We start from the raw sequence: 19,116 nt of genomic DNA on the forward strand, positions 1-19,116 counted from the left end.
TGAGATACAAAGTAATTTTGCAATATTTTACAATAATAATTTCCCAATATTTTGCAGTACTTTATAGAAATATTTTCCTTTAAGTTGCACTTCTGCAGTCCTTGAGGGTAACAGCACTGAAAGCAGCAGATCTGATCTCCTGTACCACTCCCCACTCTTCCCTTCTGCTAGGATGGATCTTTCTGTAGCCAGATGAAATGTCCTGGGGAACTAAAAAAAAATACTATTTTCTTTAATGTGTTTCAATCAATGCTTCAATGCTTTTGCCTACTAATCCAGAGCAGAGAAAGAGTGGCCAGCAGACAGAGAGCAAGAGTGGGGCTGTTTCTTTAGGCAGCAGTGCTAGGTGATTTCAAATGTCTGTCAAACCAAACACTGCCTGGGCAGCTACTGGTTCTATAATGGGACAACAGCCCCTTTAGGGATGCCCCTGAAGGGAGCATTATAGGCAAGGATGCTCCCAGGACTAGTGAAATGAAGGATTTCCTCTAGAAATCTCACTGAGTAACCACAAATTGGAAATGGCAATCGTAGGTGCCTGGATAAAGGGGGAGAAAAAATGTCCCAGTGAATGAAGTGGGTACAGAAAAGTGTAGGTAGCTTCAGAGAGCCTCAATTGTGTCCAGCAGACCTAAAGCTTAACTGTGCAAGATGCCCTTAAGATACGACATGACTGTGGGTGGGTCACCTGGAGATTTCTGCAGCTGTGGAAAATCTCAGTGAAAACTCACTCTGCAAAGTGGCCCAATGAAAATGGGTCATTGCAGTCTGGAGAAAATCCTAGAGGACAGCTAAGGTAATGAACTGAGTCAAGGATGCTCTGAAATTGGAATCTTGTCTTTTTTCTAGGAGTTTCAAAATGCTCCAAAGCTCTAATCAAGTGCCTGATGTGTGTTTCCTACAATGGGCTTCTCTCTGCTCCTTGTCGGTGGCATTTGCAGCTAATGCAAGGGGATCTGGTAAATCCAAAATACTTATAATTAGTATGGTATGTCTAGTAAACATGGACAAATCCTTGGGTGACCACAGCCCAAAGCAAGATGGAAAATTGAAGGCAGTGGGGTAAATTTCTCACCAAAGTACAGCCATTGATTTGAGAATTGATATTGCCTCATGCCAGTTCTTGTGGAGACATTTGTTTATGGAAGTGTGTGAAGTCTTTGGCAATAGGCAAGCCATGGAGAGACACTGGCAGAGGATAAACACACAGTGTCATCCTCCTAGCTCAGCCCTCAAGTCAGGAGTCTGGCTAGCATTGCATTCTGTGGGCTACACTTCAAAGATGGATGCCTAAATCCACAATTCTGCTTCTAAAAGCAGGTACTTAGGAATCTAAAAATAGGTCTGCATAATTATCCTTTGGAAAGCAGTTTTTAAACTGTGCAGCTGACACTTGGGAATTCCAAGTGGCTGATCAAACTGAATAGAAAACTGTAGCTATAAAGTGAATGAGCCACCAGACTATATTGAAAAGACCAGCTTATTATGACGAGAAAAGCCAGTAGCACTTTTCCCATGATCACCAGCACTCTCATTTCCACAGCACAAAGTCCAGAGAAGATGAGAAATTAGCCCAGTATCTCACATCTGGGTAGTGCCCTGTTCTGTATTTTCCTTTATGTTTTTATCAGGCTTGATTTTTATTTCAGTGGGATGTTGTCATTAATTTGCAAAGTGTGTAAGGCAGGCTGTAGTATCCAGGAAGCTATTAACCACAAACCTCAGATTCTGGGGGAGAGGGGAGGGCAAAAAATCCTAGAAATCAAGGTTTAGAAGAAAAATGGTGTGGGTATTAGTTGAAGAAAGGAAAAGGCATTGCAATAGGAATCACGTTGAACAGAATAAAACTCTGGGTGTGGAAGTTTCTATTCAGGAATCTCACAAAAATCTCTCTTTCTTTCAAGGCAGATGCACTTGGTACTTGCAAAATAAGTGCCACACAAACAGCAAAAACTGAACTGTAACATTTTACCATAGAGCTGCTTTAAAAAAATAACAAAAATCCAAGATCAGGTTTAGCGTTGCCATTCCTGATGGGATCACTGCTTTAAGAAGCTTCTTGCCTTGAGTATTGCTGGGGAGCCATCCCAGGTGCATGATCTAACACAAAGCTGGACAGCAGCAATGCACAACACCTGACACAGCATAAACCCTGCTGGTACAGGACTGACATCTCAACAGCTTGAACCAACAAGGTGAGATGACACAACACTGACCTTGGTGTCCTGTGGAGGGATATTTGTGAGCTGATGTCACAAATCCTAAAACAAGATTCATCATAGTGTTAAACAACAACCAGAAATTCATCATTTCAGATGAGCTGAATAATGGAGACTGTTTTTCCTTTCAGAGCAAGGACATCTAAGAGAGATCAGAACACCCAAATCAGGAGTCCATATTTGTTTCTATTGACTGGTGACCCTGCCCATGGCAGGGGATTGATTGGAATGGGATGATCTTTAAAATCCTTTCCAACCCAAACCACTCTGTGGTTCTGTGATTTGGTGGCTCCAAGGGAAGCCTACACAACAATCTCATAAAGATGCATAAAGACAGGCAAGACCACTGTCATTTCCACTGCTTCCTTAAAGCATCCATAGTCCAATCTTTTTTGACTCCTGCAAGGTTTCACTTGCAGCTCTGACTCTGCTGGTACCAGGCAGCTTGGGGTAGAAATATTCCAAAGAGGAAAGAATGCCTGATCCAGTGGTCCTAGTCTGCCGTGGATCCCATAATAATAAGATTATGAACTAGATCTGAAGCTCATCTTTTGGGACAGAGAAGACAAAGAAAATTTACAGTCTTCTCCACCAGATCTGTGCAGGAGGTGAAGTGTAAAAGGTGCCCTACCCTTTTCTTCTCTCCCTCTCTGCAACCTAAGAAATACCCAGTATTTTTATTCCAGTAGACATGCTAATATTAGTTCATATAATTCCAAATTTACCTATGATGTATTTAGATGCATATTTTATTATTTTTACAAAACACTGTTCACATTTCACTTGTGAAAATTTATGCTGTGTAGCAAGATGGGGTTCATCATGACTGCTCATTTCATGTGACCATTAAATAATGTGTATGGACACAAGCACACAGCAATGGGAGAATATTACATGCATTTGAAAGTGATGGATCTCAAAAAAAAAGGAGCTTGGAGTGTTTTAATAAGATCAAACACCTTCTGTACTAGAACAAATGCTATTTTTTTCCTTAGAAATGGTTTTATTTTTGTCATTTAGAGAATCATATAAAAAGTAAATGCTTTTCTTGATCCCTCAATGTTCAAATAATTCCAAAATATACTTTTAAGGTTACTCTCTTTCAAAAGACTTCCTTTTTTAGACCATAGAGATCAATCAAATATTCAGTGCAAACTTCCCATGTCCTCAGTGATGGAGGTTATGGAGCCTGACCAGCAGTTCTTCCAGGACAATATGGAATACCAGAACCACACAGCTCTCCCTCTTTTCTCATCATGTGCTTCTCCTCACTGCTTTTAAGGACTAATTCTATTAGGTGAAGCTTAGATAGTGTGCTGGGAGAGCAGAAAACTTGGAAAACCCTCAGGGTTGACAGCCAAGACATGTCTGTGTCAGCTCTGTGCCTGAAATTGGAATTGGAGTGCCACAGGATTTCGTGACATCAGATTCCCAAATATACCCATGGAAAAGGCCACTTTCTCTGAAAAATGAAAAATGCCCTTTCTTTGAAAACTTTTGCTCTTTGAAGAGGACTCCTGAGCTTGTCTTCTCCTGGAGAGCCAGTCAAAGCTGGGAGTGTGCTGGGCAGCAGCACACCCCAGCAGACTCCGTGTCCAAGCGGGGCACTGATGGCAAAGCAGGACGGCACCAGCAGAGCACACCCGGGTGCTGGCCCCTGACCAAGGACTAATCCCACCCTGAGAGTGCACAATGACAAAATACCCTGCCTTTCAAAGGGCCCTTCTACACAGTGCTGGGATGGGCCATATGGACACCATCAAAGCAGCCTGGGGGGCTCTCAGGGGTCCCAAAGCAGCCTACCTGTCACAGTGCTTGGCCATCACAACCTTCACGTCAGAGACATTTGCTCCTCTCTGAGCAGAGCTGCTAGAACTGAAGGGGAGGCTGAAATTACCCTTTTTCTAGAGAATTTGTTTTATGTGGAGTAGCTGAGGAGCTGAGGGTGTTCAGGGCAGAAAAAAAGGAGGTTTAGGGAAGACCTCACTCTCCACAATTCCCTGACAGGAGGGTGCAGCCAGGTGGGGGTCAGGCTCTGCTCCCAGGAGTCCAGCAACAGAACAAAGGGGAAATGTCCTCAAGCTGCAGGTTTAGGTTGAACATCAGAAAGAATTTCTTCACTGAAAGGGTTGTTAAACTTTGGAAGGGGCTGCCCAGGGAGGTGGTGGAGTCACCATCCCTGGAGGTGTTCAAGACATGACAGGCTATGGCACTGAGTGCTTGGGTCTGGTTGACACAGTGGTGATCAGACAGTTGGACTCTATGATCTTGAAGGTCTTTTCCAAACTAAATGAATCTGTGATTGTGTTTTATGGTTCCTTAGGATCTACACCTGGCCTGACACCTTACCTCTGTGTGATACACCTGCGTAGCACATCCCATGATGCTGGCCTTTCCAAGACTCCTTGTCAGCATGAAGAGCACTGCAGCACCATCACCACCCAGGCACTTCAGCATAAAGAGCTGGGAAGCCAAAGCAGTAGGACTTGTCACATGGAATACAGAAGACTGCATTGCATTGCTTTTTACCTCTCTACAGCTCAAAATGTTGATGAAAACTCTTCCCAAACCCATGGCAAACATTCACTGACTGCTATGATTTGCATAGCACCCTTGTTAAACCCTTTTTGTGCTCATTTTGACAGAGTGGAGTTTATTGGTTTCAGCTGCAGCAGCAATAAAACATACACGCTTGTACATAATGCCACTGGTGGACATCACATAGTTAACACTAATTGTTTCTAAGCATCAGGAGGACAAAATCTTGCAACAGGTGGTAATTAGTGGGGGCTAGACCATGCCTTAATTTGTTGCTTACTGCTCCCATGAAACTAGTTCCTTTGGACAGATGAGAGAGGAGAAGAAGGAACTGGGAAAGATCTCCAACTTTTATTTCTGTGACTATTGGCTGAAGCCAATCAAAGTACCCACATCAGTAGCAGACTTGTGAAATAGGTTTCTTCCTTTTGATTAAATTGCACAGAAGGAAGGTAAGTTACAGGATGGTAATCTCAATTCTCCAAAACCAGCTGCTTCTCCCCAGTACTCCTCATCCTGGCTGTTTTCACAAGTTTTCTTATCTCCACAGCAAGCAGTGGGAGTTGGGAACAAAGACAGGCAGGCAAGCTGGTGGTACTGTTGTTTGCCACTCTGAAAGCCCAGCTGATAGCTCAGAGCACATCGCCTTGGAACAAGCCCGGCAAGCCTGGGAGTGTTTGCCTCCACTGAATTCAATCAGGGTGCCTTGCAGCTCGAATTGCTACTATTTTGTGGGTCACTACCTCCTCCAATATTCTGTGTGCCCTCTCTTGTTTTCTTTTCATTTGCTATGCAGGCTCACAGACCTTCCTGCTAGGTTTCACTTGGGAGGCCCAGAACCCCTGTTCTGCAAATCTTAACAGGACCTTGATGGATGTTAATGTCTCTGCCTTTCATATCATTTTACCAGTGAAATCTTTGATCTATCAGCAGTCTTTATATCAATGCAGTCATTGCATAAAACAGAGAATATGACAAAAATATCTGTTGTGCTAGCCTTTGCAGGGTATTTCCCCCACCCCTCATAAAAATACAGTGCTGGGGGGTTTAGTTTAACCTCCAGCAGCCAGATGTGCCACGAGGGTAGAACTGGGAGCAAAAACTTTTTTTCATTTACCTTTTTTTTTTAAAGCAGTCTGGTAAAGGAAGTTGTAAAGCAACAAGTACTGTACATTATGATTCAGAGCAGCAAGGGACAGCTGGAGAGACTTGATTGGCTCCAGCCCAATGAAACAGAGGCTTCTTGTGACCAGCTGCTGTGCTGCAGCATGAATGACAAGGGTAATAATTGATTACTAACTGGCAGCTCAAAAGGAAGAAAGAATTAACAAGAGTGATGAGGTGCTTTACAGCTTGGTAACTGTAAAATCAGTGGAACAATTAGGGGGAAAAGAAAGGGGTTTCACTTCTTACCTTAGCGTTACAAGGACAGTGCTAGTTAGTGTAAATCGCATGACAAGCAAGCCAGAGGGGCAGGTCAGTGAGGAATATGGGGGTTTGCACACCCACAGGTCCCACAGAATCATTCAGCAAATTTTCTGGGGAGCAGCTAAAACCCCATCAAAAGCATCCAGGCCCTGCCAATTACATTGGTAGGCAAAGCAAGGTCTCTGAGGCACCAGCCATAATATCATAGTGGGGCTGAAACCTCCAGCAAATGGTGCATTGTGGCAGACCAGCCCTTTGCCTTTCAGTGGGTGCTCGATGGCACATACACTCTTTCTGTCCTGAGAATAAATGCTTGCACGCCTTTTTATTTTCCTTATTTTTTTTTTCTTTTTCCCTCTTCTTGTAAATGGCTTTTGTGTTTACCAGTAAATGCACTAGATGCATTGTCGCTACACCTTTCTTCAAGGGGCTTGCACTGACCTCATGCTCTGGGCCATGTAAAACCTTCTGGCCACTGAGAGCCAGGCACTGCCCCTTTTTCATGCAGAGTAGCACCTCACTTTGGGCCAGATCATGGCCAGCATGTCAATGCAAGGAGTAAGGAGCCATAACGTGTCCTGTGTCTTGCTTCTCACACACAGGGGAATAATAGCCTTGTGCGGACTATGCCCTTTCCTTAGCCCAAGTGGGAAGAAGGGAGAACTTGATGGATCCTTCATTTCCTTTCCCAAGGCATCTGGCAGCAAGCAGCATGTGCTGTGCCAGCTCCAGACCCGTCACGCTTTGCTCCCTTCCCAGAGCAGCAAGGAGACAGGTCTGTCCCAGCGGTAGCTCAGCAGTGGGTGGCTCCTTTCCTGGGGCTGGAGCACGAGGTCTGGTCTAGCTCCCTGCGAGCAGAGCTGAGAAAATCAATGGGACTAATCATGGGGAAAGGTAGCATTCAGCAGGAGCAAAGCTGGCAGCCTCTGCTCTGACATATGGAAAATGCTCTTCTAGCTGGTTGAAGCCTCTTCAGGCCAGCCCACCCTCACCCCTCCTCCCCCTCCTGAATCTGCCATCCTTGTGCTTATGAAGTGGTCTTTACCCCTGGCAAGTCTGACACCTTCCAACTCACAGTTAGTAAGGTTCATCTCTCCTATCTTTATCTCTTTAAAAGCTAAATAACCCATCCAAATTGGGGGTTTAGCCATCTTCTGTGGCCCCAAAAATGAAATCTCTACTGCCAGAGCTGAATTCTCACTACCTGCCTCAAATGACTGCACGAGGATGGCGCATCATCCACTTCTCACACTGGGGCTCAACAACTAGTTAGGAGCTGATTTTGAATTTTTGAGGAACAAAGACAGAGAAGATACATTGCCATGGCTTGTTCAAGGTCTTACTCTGATCTTTGAGGTGGGGGAAGTAAAGAAGCAATGCATGAAGGCAGCTGGGATTGGTTCCACTCTGCAATCAGAAGCACACCACCTTGGGCTGTGTGGCAGGGAGGGCAGCGGGCCCAGGTTGCTGCTGTGGCATTCCACCAACAAGAAAAGCTGCCATGACAGAGGGGAGCTGGGCTGCTCCAGGGCAGGGGGAACTGGGACTCTCCTTGCTCCCACTGAGTGGAGGGTAATGGAACAAATTTCAGACAGAGGAGATGGCAGTGGAACTCAAGATGTAAAAATGCAAATGGTACCAGAGGCATGTGTTCATCAGCTCACCCTTGAAAACTCCCCTAAGGACTGTAGAGGGAACTTTACTAGAAAGTCTACCAAAAATTCAAGGCCTGGGGGTGGGTTGGCAGGTCTGGGGTTTTTGTTATTATATACACAGTGCAAAAATGTGCTTGACTAATCTAAACCTTGTGTTGCTTTCTTATACTGCTAGAGCAATTATAGCTGAGAAAAAACCCCACACATCACCCAATATGGAAATACGTTTTTTTCATGTTTGACATTTTTACATTTTTACTGACAGGGCAAAGCCTATGATTTAATCGGTCTCCATTTCCCATAACTTCAGAGAAGGGACTGGCCCCTCCTCCACATTTCTCAAAGGACTTATGATTAGAAAGAAGGCCATGGAAAACCCAAAGGACCTGACTTCATCTATCATGTAACACTGTTGAATGAGAGAAAAAAAAAAAAAATATATACTTTCTCCCAAAACTCTCTGTGTGTGCACTGCAGTGCACATAGGGATTGTAAGTCTCTGGGGCAGAAATGGGAAGATTTTCAGGAAACAAGGTATTTTTGCCACTTTTTGGAAAAATAAGAAGCTTTTCTGCTTTTCTTTTACTGAAGCACATTCCTTCTACATCTCCTTTTTTTCTAAATGTTTATTGCTCTTTGTAGTAGGAATGCCATAGGAAGGAAGGAAGTGTTGGAAGGAAGTGTCGGAAGGAAGTGTCGGAAGGAAGTGTCAGAAGGAAGGAAGGAAGGAAGGAAGGAAGGAAGGAAGGAAGGAAGGAAGGAAGGAAGGAAGGAAGGAAGGAAGGAAGGAAGGAAGGAAGGAAGGAAGGAAGGAAGGAAGGAAGGAAGGAAGGAAGGAAGGAAGGAAGGAAGGAAGGAAGTGTCAGAAGGAAGTGTCGGAAGGAAGTGTCGGAAGGAAGTGTCGGAAGGAAGGAAGTGTCGGAAGGAAGGAAGTGTCGGAAGGAAGGAAGGAAGGAAGGAAGGAAGGAAGGAAGGAAGGAAGGAAGGAAGTGTCGGAAGGAAGGAATTGTCGGAAGGAAGTGTCGGAAGGAAGTGTCGGAAGGAAGGAAGGAAGTGTCGGAAGGAAGTGTCGGAAGGAAGTGTCGGAAGGAAGGAAGGAAGGAAGGAAGGAAGGAAGGAAGGAAGGAAGGAAGTGTCGGAAGGAAGTGTCGGAAGGAAGGAAGGAAGGAAGGAAGGAAGGAAGGAAGGAAGGAAGGAAGGAAGGAAGGAAGGAAGGAAGGAAGGAAGTGTCGGAAGGAAGGAAGTGTCGGAAGGAAGTGTCGGAAGGAAGTGTCGGAAGGAAGGAAGGAAGTGTCGGAAGGAAGTGTCGGAAGGAAGGAAGGAAGTGTCGGAAGGAAGTGTCGGAAGGAAGGAAGTGTCGGAAGGAAGGAAGTGTCGGAAGGAAGGAAGGAAGGAAGGAAGGAAGGAAGGAAGGAAGGAAGGAAGGAAGGAAGGAAGGAAGGAAGGAAGTGTCGGAAGGAAGTGTCGGAAGGAAGTGTCGGAAGGAAGGAAGGAAGGAAGGAAGGAAGGAAGGAAGGAAGGAAGGAAGGAAGGAAGGAAGGAAGGAAGTGTCGGAAGGAAGTGTCGGAAGGAAGTGTCGGAAGGAAGTGTCGGAAGGAAGGAAGGAAGGAAGGAAGGAAGGAAGGAAGGAAGGAAGGAAGGAAGTGTCAGAAGGAAGTGTCGGAAGGAAGTGTCGGAAGGAAGTGTCGGAAGGAAGTGTCGGAAGGAAGGAAGGAAGGAAGGAAGGAAGGAAGGAAGGAAGGAAGGAAGGAAGGAAGGAAGTGTCGGAAGGAAGTGTCGGAAGGAAGTGTCGGAAGGAAGGAAGGAAGTGTCGGAAGGAAGTGTCGGAAGGAAGTGTCGGAAGGAAGGAAGGAAGGAAGGAAGGAAGGAAGGAAGGAAGGAAGGAAGGAAGGAAGGAAGGAAGGAAGGAAGGAAGGAAGTGTCGGAAGGAAGGAAGGAAGGAAGGAAGGAAGGAAGGAAGGAAGGAAGGAAGGAAGGAAGGAAGGAAGGAAGGAAGGAAGGAAGGAAGGAAGGAAGGAAGTGTCGGAAGGAAGGAAGGAAGGAAGGAAGGAAGGAAGGAAGGAAGGAAGGAAGGAAGGAAGGAAGGAAGGAAGGAAGGAAGGAAGGAAGGAAGGAAGGAAGGAAGGAAGGAAGGAAGGAAGGAAGGAAGGAAGGAAGGAAGGAAGGAAGGAAGTGTCGGAAGGAAGTGTCGGAAGGAAGTGTCGGAAGGAAGTGTCGGAAGGAAGTGTCGGAAGGAAGTGTCGGAAGGAAGGAAGGAAGGAAGGAAGGAAGGAAGGAAGGAAGGAAGGAAGGAAGGAAGGAAGGAAGGAAGGAAGGAAGGAAGGAAGGAAGGAAGGAAGGAAGGAAGGAAGGAAGGAAGGAAGGAAGGCTCAGTTCTGCTCTTCTCCTCTTCTCCTTGGTATGTCAAACAAATTGATTTCAGTATGTACCAAATGAGACACAAAGTACCAGCATCCTCACCCAAGAAAAGACAAGTAGCAGCTGTCTCCTCCCCAGAAGGTGGAGAGAGACAGCTGCAAGCAAGAAAGAGCAAATAATCAGGTGGTGACAGAGACAATAGGAACTGGAAGCTGAGCACAAATTATGTCATTGTTCCTGATCAAACATTTAGACCTTGGAAAGAATTAAATATTAAAAACATTCAAAATAGAAGATGCTGATCTTCTTAAATCTGTAATTGTACAATTACCTTCTTCTTTCAGCCCTCATGGGTGCATGCTGGCACTGTCTCCTCATGATGGGAATAGGAGGCTCCCACAGGTGACCAGAAGAGATATCACCCTACAGAAATACAGCATAAAAGTGCTCTGAGCATCTGGGGGCAGCCAAGAGTAATATACACACTTGCTCTGTAGTCAGAAAAGTGATTTGTTGTAACTGTTCCTAATAGATAAGACCTTTCTTTCAGTAAATTATCACTTTTCCATATTACTAGGTTGATGTGTTACCTGTGCAAGACCTTTGTCCATCGTAGAAAATAATATTCTGATGTTAAGCTGTTGGTTTGATTTTTCCCTAGACATTAGCAAAAAATAGTTTGGTTGATTATAAGAACAAAGAGGTGGAAATGCTCAATGTTATGATCATGCCTGGAAAAAAAAGTATCTCTGTGGTGGCTTCTGATGTGACATTTCAAAGTCCAAACTCAAATCCTCAAAGCCCTCACCTGGAACTTGGGACACAAAGAGAATAGAAGGTCCTCAAGTGTCACCAGGAAAACAGGAACAAACTTTCCTCAGGGCTGCCTCTGAGCTGACCAAGCTGAGCCACACCAAGGGAAACCAAGGGCTGCTTCTAGGGGCAGCTCAGAGGTCTGGCTGCCACTGCAGCACAGGGGGAAGCACAGCAGTGGTCAGGACACCAAGAAAGAGGCACCAGGAGTGAACCAGACAAGATAAAGACTGGAACAAAAAGTCAGAGTTAGTTATGGGGACAGGGTGAGGAATAAAGAGAGAACACTGGAGCTGTGTTTCATTGCAGTTGGCATGAAGCTACAACTTCCAAGGGGAACAGGCAGGCACTGATCTGTGTGGTCACCAGGGGCAGGACCAGAGGGGACAGCTGGAGCTGTGTCAGGGAGGGTCAGGGTGGATATCAGGGAAAGGTTCTTCCCCCAGAGGGTGCTGGGACACTGAACAGGCTCCCCAGGGAATGGTCACAGCCCTAAGGCTACCTGAGCTCCAGGAGAGTTTGGACAGCATTCTCAGTCACAGGGTGGGATTCTTGGGATTGGTTCCAGGAGGATCAACCCCAAGGAGCTGGACTTGATGATTCTCCATGGGTACTCCAACTCAGTATATTCTATGATTCTCTGATCATTAGGAACTAGGAATTTGCTCACAAAGGTGTGGAATGCAGTGAGTGGGTGCCTTGTGAGATTGTAATCAGATTAAAATTACTTGTGATTCAAATTGAAAGTAAAAGGCATTGATGCACTCAGTGCTTGCAAGTAAAGGGGGGTTAGTACTGTTAAGCAAAACAGAAAGTGTGGGAGAATAAACACCTATTCTCTGGTTGCACATTCTCATTTTTTCACCTACACATGTGCAGGGCTTCCCCTCTTCTGCTGTCACAGTTTCAGAAGAAAAATTATTTTTTTTATTTTTAAACCAACTTTGTTACAGTAAAAGTCAGCAACACCTACTGCAAGGCCCTGGGAAAACTGTTCTGAGAAGAGCCTTGGTTTTATGGGAAACCACCGAACAGAGACTTCTATAAAAGGGACAGCTCCTGAGTCCTTGAGGTTTCCTGCATCTGATCAAGTCATTCAGTGCTTCTGTGCTTCAGTTCCCAACAGTGAGGAGGGGGTGATCCACAGTGATTGATCTCACACTCAGGGTCAGCTCAGGACTGTGCCCAGGGTGTGTTTTGGAGTTTGGGTTTGAGATTTCAGCTCTGCTTGGTTTCTATTCTTTGTGAGCACCCATGTGCCTCATTCAGCACCAAGGGGGTTCAGGTGGGCACACAAAGCCTCTGCCCTGTCACTGCCTCTCATACACTGTGCAGTTGTTCCTTTCCTGCACCTCCCTGGAGCACCACATTCACCACTCATGTGCAGAACAAATTCATGGCAAAAGTACCATGGCTCTGCCTGCTGGTGCTGAACCCCACATATCAAAGGAAATTCTCAATTCTGGAACAAGAGCACATGGGGGGAAAAAGTTCAGGAATTAGGGTACACAGTGGGGTAAGGCATGTGTCTTTAGTCTTGTGTGTTTTAACATTAAATCATCACAGTACAGTACAGGAACAGTTTAGGGAGGTGACATGCAAATAAACTTTGGATTTTGGTACCTTGTGATAGCCAAGCAGGCAGGACATGAGGTCAAACTAAGGAGACTTTGCCTTTTAAATGTGATGTTGACCTGGATCCTTCTTTGTAAAGTGCTTTCTAGATAGGCTGCATATGATAATTTCATAGTTCCTGCTTGCAACTCTTCCAGTGTTTCAGCTGAGCTTCGCAGCACACATTTCTGCTTCTGTCTCATTCAGGCCAGGGAGAAAGAATAATAGAATGGCCTAGGTTGGAAGAGACCTTACAAGATAATCTCATTCCAATCCCCTGGCGTGAGCAGGGACACCTGCCACTATCCCAGGTTGCTCCAAACCCTGTCCAACCTGGCCTTGGACACTGCCAGGAATGGGGCAGCCACAGTTTCTCTGGAAAAACTGTGCCAGGGCCTCACCATTCTCACAAGGAACAGTTTCTTCCTCATGTCCAATCTAAACCTGCTCTCTGTCAGTGTGAAGCCATTGCCCCTTCTCCTGTCACTGCAGGCCCTTGTCCAGAGTCTCTCTCCATCTTTCCTGTGGGCTCCCTTCAGGCACTGCAAGGCCACAGTGAGGTCACCCCAAAGCCTTCTCCTCTCCAGGCTGAACAATCCCAATTCCCTCAGCCTTTCCTCCCAGCAGAGCTGCTCCATCCCTCTGATCCCCTTGGTGTCCCTGCTGTGGCCTGGCTCCAGCAGCTCCCTGTCCTTGCTGTGCTGATCTGCAGGAGAAGATGGATGCCATGGATCTGCAGAGCAGTTACATCAGGGCACTGTGCCTGATGGGAGTAAACCCAACAGGAAGGATGTGATCTTGCAGGAGGATATGTTTGTCACATTACTTGAAGTTCTTAAGATTACAAGGGGAAAGACAGCTGTTTCACTCAGACTCCAAGCCTGGGGACTTCCCACTGTCTCAGAAGAGCAGTGCAAGCACAAAAGGGTTTCAGAGCACTTAGAAAAGTGCCACTGATGAGAGATGCAATGAGTGAGCACAGAGCAAAGCTCTCTCAGTTCATTTAAATGTAAGGCTTAGAGCTTAGGAAAGGGGAGGTTTGAAGCAAACCTATGGAAAACTCCTGTGGAATTTAAGAAAAAAAAAATTATTACAGATTATGAAAGGTTATTGGGGATATATGTTCCCCGAAAAGGTTTTGGGGGTTTTTCATTCGTTTCCTTGAAATCTGTCCTCACATACTTCTGTGGATCCTCCTGGATTCATACCTATTACATTCCCCTAGACTTTTCCATGCAGACATGCAAACTGAAACCACAGAAAATATTTTCATGCACCCTCCACCCTCCAGAGCAAACCCACCACATTCTCCCTGACTCCAGCAAGGTGTGACGTGGCAGCCTCCTCAGAGGTGCCAGCCAGCTGCAGCAGGCAGAGAGGCAGCACAGCCTGGATGAGGGGAAAGAAAGCCAGCTTTTGGGGGAAAATCCTGTGTTCACTGCCTTTTCCCTTCTTTCTTTTGCAGCACAGCACTAAGTTGATAAATCCACAAACCTGAGGAAGTTTATAAGCCACTCTTAGCAGACACTGGTCATAATTCTAAATCTGAGGTGTCCACAAGCTGGCAGATTCTGCTCTGGTGAAAGTAAATGCATCTCCTATTGGGACCAGAGGGAACTGCTCCCAGTTATATTAATGCTGAATATGGCCCCTTCGGTGACTTATTTTTAATTGTTGGACATTGTTGAAAAAAGAAAAAAAAGAAACTGGAAAAATGTGCATTCTATCAAGTGTTGTGAAACTATGTGGGTTGGAGAAGGCTCAGTTTTTAATAAAGGAAACATTCATTGCATCCCATGTCAAGGACTTCCATTAGATAGAAAGAAGACAGGAAGCTGAAGCTTCACTCTTGGTAGTTTGGTAGGTTTGCTACCAAACAGCTCTACTTTAAATTAAAAAGTAAAGAAATAAAAGGAAACTGTGTAACTGTGGAGGCCAGAGAGGTTTCCTTACCTTTGCCAAGGTCAAAGCCTGGCATCACATAGAGTGTAAGAGTGTTGTGTGCTTCCTGGCACTGTGGGGATCCTGACTGGGTCCCATTCACAAGAAAAGGTGTCAGACTAGCCTTTTCCAGCTGCTCTCAGGTTAATTTTCAAAAGATTCCTCCTATGGAATGTAAAAAAAAGAAGTATTTTAGAGGCAGATTTAAACAAATCTGAAAATTCAGCATATGCTCAGGCAGAGCCACAGACTTCAGTCCTATTACAGTCCTATAATATTTCCAAAGGCATTTCCCACCAGGATGGTAAAGGCCTCTTGAGTTTTAGGTGTCGTTCATTCCTCCCAGCTTCCCTCTGCTCTGCTCCCTCCTTATTGTTTTCATCTGCCAGTCCATCCCGGCCGGATTTGTCATAATTTCATGTTGACATACTGGAGTAAGACAATTGCAGCTGCTCCCTCTGAAGAATGCAAACAGGGATCTGTCATCTCCTCTCCCCTCCTGCCCTCCCCCTCCCGGCAGGGATGGATTTCACCGGGAATCAGGGACCATGGCCACCAAGAAGTGGCCGTGGTGTGTCCCAGCAGAGGGCTGGCAGATGATCCCCTGTCCCTGAGATCTTTTGGGTATCCCAGTTTCTGCTGAGGCTAAATGCTCCCCCATCCAAGTGTGTGTGTGTTTATGCAGCAAGCTCTGGGATGCAAATGGCATTCCTCTTATCATACGGAGAGAGGATGTGAGCTCATTCCGAAGGAATCCCAGCTCTGGGGTGCCCCACTCACTTAATCCAAGCATCCCTTGCATGCTCCTTCTTCTGAGAGGGTGGAAGAAAAGCAAAGCACAATGCTATTGGCTTCTAATAAGTGGGATAATATATTTCAGAGAGGAGCTCAGATGGAAGAGGAAATTAACTTGGCTAGACAATCACTTAAAGTATAAAAAAGGGGGGGTGAATTTACAAAATTCATTCCATTATTTCATGTAAATATACTTGGCTGATTTAAGACAGGCTGATATAATCATAAGATGCTGAATAAGACAGATTTAGCAGTGCAGCACCATTTATTAGCCTGCATGATAAAGAAACAAATGGATTCCAGGCATGGCAGTTGCTGGCTGTCAAAATAAGGAAAAGTCTAAAATGTTGTGAGCCTCTGATGCTGGAAGAAGACCCTGAGAGTGTTACAGCACCCAGATGGGCTCCCTGGGGCTCCCCCTGCATGGAGGATCTGCTGGTGTGATGAGCTTTGCACATCTGGGCTCAGCACATCAGCAGTGTCTGTCAGTGTCTGTCAGGAGGATGTGTGGCTACTGCTTGGGCTCATTCTGAGGACATAAAAAAGCTAAGAATGGTTCAGAAGGGAGCTGCCATCATCCTGAAAACCTGCTGTGAGACCAGAGGTGGTTGTCACCCTAGGCAAAGCAGGAAGGCACCACCTGAGAGGGCTGACAGCCCAGGCTCACACAAGAAGCCTGCGCAATGCAAAGCACACAAGTCACCTCCTGAGTCCAGAATCAGAATCCAACCCATGACACACACATTTCAATCAGGATTTTTGTCAGAAAACCATGCCTGAAACCACAGAATCACAGAATATCCTGGGTTGGAAAGGACCTACAAGGATCATCAAGTCCTCCGGGCCCTGCACAGGCACCCCAAGAATCCCACCCTATGCCTGGGAGTTTTGTTCAAACACTCCTGGAGCTCTGGCAGCCTTGGAGCTGTGGCCATTCCCTGTCCAGTGCCCCAGCACCCTCTGGGGTGTTGAAGAACCTTTTCCTGATATCCACCCTGCCCCTGCCCTGACACAGCTCCATGCCTTTCTCCATGTTCCCATCTTGCTCCTGCACAATGCTGCAATCACTGTCAGCAGGAACAGGATCATCTCTGCACAGCACTGAGTTAAATTGTTAGAAACAGAGACAGGCACACATTGCAGTGAATTAACTTGGCCAATGCATGGGATTTATCATGACTCCAGGATACTCTTCTGTTTAAATTTCCAGCTTCTGGAGTGATGTAGTGACATAAGCAACTCACTGGTGCTCTTTCAGTGAATCATCTGTGCTTGCTGTTGATGAGAAAGCTTAGAAATGTAACAGGAGATGAATGAAAACTGAAAAATGTGAACAGAACTTGAACCACTTCCTAAATCTCATTTTTCAGCCACTCCCGTAAATACTTGCAGCCTGAACTTTTGGCACTGGCAATGTTTCTTATGCTTTAAAGTGCAGGGTGCAGATCACAGTTTGGCAAAATTAATGGGAATTTATTATCACAAAAATGCAATATTTAAGGCTTGCAATTTTGTAAGTAGTTTATAATTTTAAAATTTTAATTTTTTAAAATTATTTTTAAAACTTTTTAAAAAGTCTCATGATTCTATGGAATTTCCCATTTTTTACTAATGTTTATAGGCACATGACACTTGATAAAATTATTATTAAAGTATTTGAAGGGAAAACAAATTGAAAATAAGGATGATTGCAGATTTTTTTCATCTTTATTGATATTTCAATTCAGCTAGTAATTCTGCATACCATTTTCAAAACCTAATCTTGAATTAATTGAAAGGACCTCCATTGTCAGAAGAATTTCATTTCAGCTGTGAATATCCAGCACAGAAAAGAAAGTTCCTCTGAGGTATCACATTATGAACAGCTGGAAGAGAGGCACAGAAGTTGACCAAGCACCTGAAAAACTCTGGCCCATAATGAATTGTTGTTGCTATACTTGATTGATTGAATATATTGATTCTATATTGCTTTTTCTATGTACCTACATCCTTCCAGTTCAAGCCAGGTTTAACCCTAATGGCTTATAGCTGGCTGGGAAGATCTACTCTGCCCTTTAAAAATAATACATAATACTGACAAATTGAGCATTTTTCTTCTTCATTTAATAAAGTAACCTTCAGTGTTCTCATTTTCATTAAAAAATAAGGCTCACTCAAATAAACATCCCCTTCACTTTGGAAGGAAAACCTCAAACTTTCTAGATACAAATGTTGCATGCAATCTTGTACAGAATTAATAAGCTCTGACAATTACATTTTAAAAAATCCACTATTTCCTCTATAAGCACTTGTACACAAAATTTCATGCCTGTTTCTTTCCATTTCTATTCAGTTGACTTGTAAAGGGCTAAAAGGCTCACAGCCACTTCTGTGAATGAGAAGAAAGAGCAGTGCATCCATTTTACAGATGTGCAGCAAGATTAATCAGATTTACTCAAGAACTCACAAGCAGTCTGTGCAACAGCTGGGAAGAAAACCCCAAGCCCTAGTCATATGTTCTAGCCACAGAATTATCCTTACTCTTGGAAAAGCAGAGGGGTGCTTTTGTGGAAAACAATGAGTTGTAAAGCCTGAGGAAAATAAACTCTCCCAGGCTTTTTCTTAAGCAGGGCTGGAGAAAGATTTTGGCGTGGAGGGGCTGCTTGTAGGGATGTATAAATGCGGGCTTTGGTCCTATTTGCAGCCTGGTTTGCTTTAGTAAATAAATATGTACATGTGTCTAGGTGGGTTTGGATAAACGTCCACCAGTGAAAGAGTGCTTCACAAAACCAGTGGAGCAGAGAAGAGCCCAGCTCCCCCCGCCCGCTCGCATGCGACTCCACGCCTGTGCCACCCCACTGATGTCAGAAATGCTAAATTCTTTCGTCGTTGTTTGAAACAAGACCTCCATTATAAGCCCAATTTTGACTCCCTCTCTAGAGGAAAAATAATCAGCCTGAACTTTCACAGGCATGATATTAACTCAGGGTAGAATGTCCTTTTAGGAAACTTGAGGCTGACTGGAGAAAATGTTCAAGAGGCTTGGGGTGAGGGAAGCAGGGGGTGGGGGGTGACAAGGAAATACACAAAATTGAGCAGTTTTTTAAATTTCCTAGTTTACTGTTCAGGAAAAAACAACCTTTTATTCCCAGGAATAGCCAGGGGAACTAGGCAAGTTTTCTTTTCCTTATGATATCATGAGATGCACACACTGACTGAGCAACCCCTGGAGCAGCAACACAGGGTGGAAAGTAGCTCTGGAGAAGCTGGAACAGCCTGCATGGACTTTGAGACTTTAACACTGTTTTGACTGAACAATTCAGGTGGTGAAGCACCTCTGGAAGTCCACAGTCCAACCCCTTGCTCACAGCAGAGCTAATTCCAAGGCTAAATGAGATCTTACAAGGCCTTATCCAGTCAAGCTTGGACATTTTCCAAGCATGGGTATCCCTCATCTTCCCTAGGCTCCTGCTTCTGTGCTGCACCACTCACACAGGGAAGAGTTTTTCCCAATCAAAAATCAGAATTTTTCTAGTTGCAACATGTGTCACTTGCCTCTGGTCCCATCTCCATGCACCTCTGAGGAGAATCCAGTTCTGCCTTTTCTAAATTTTGCCTTTAGTCAGAAGTCTGCACCAACCCACCTGAGCCTTATCCAGGTAGAACAAACCCAGTGCCCTTAGCCTCCCTTCATACAGAAACACAGACTGGCTGACGTTGGAAGGGACCACAGAGACTCATCTGGTCCCACAATTCTGCTCATGGCACAGGATTGC

The sequence above is a fragment of the Ammospiza caudacuta genome, chromosome 5 (assembly GCF_027887145.1).
Source record: "Ammospiza caudacuta isolate bAmmCau1 chromosome 5, bAmmCau1.pri, whole genome shotgun sequence".
Lineage (NCBI taxonomy): Eukaryota > Metazoa > Chordata > Aves > Passeriformes > Passerellidae > Ammospiza > Ammospiza caudacuta.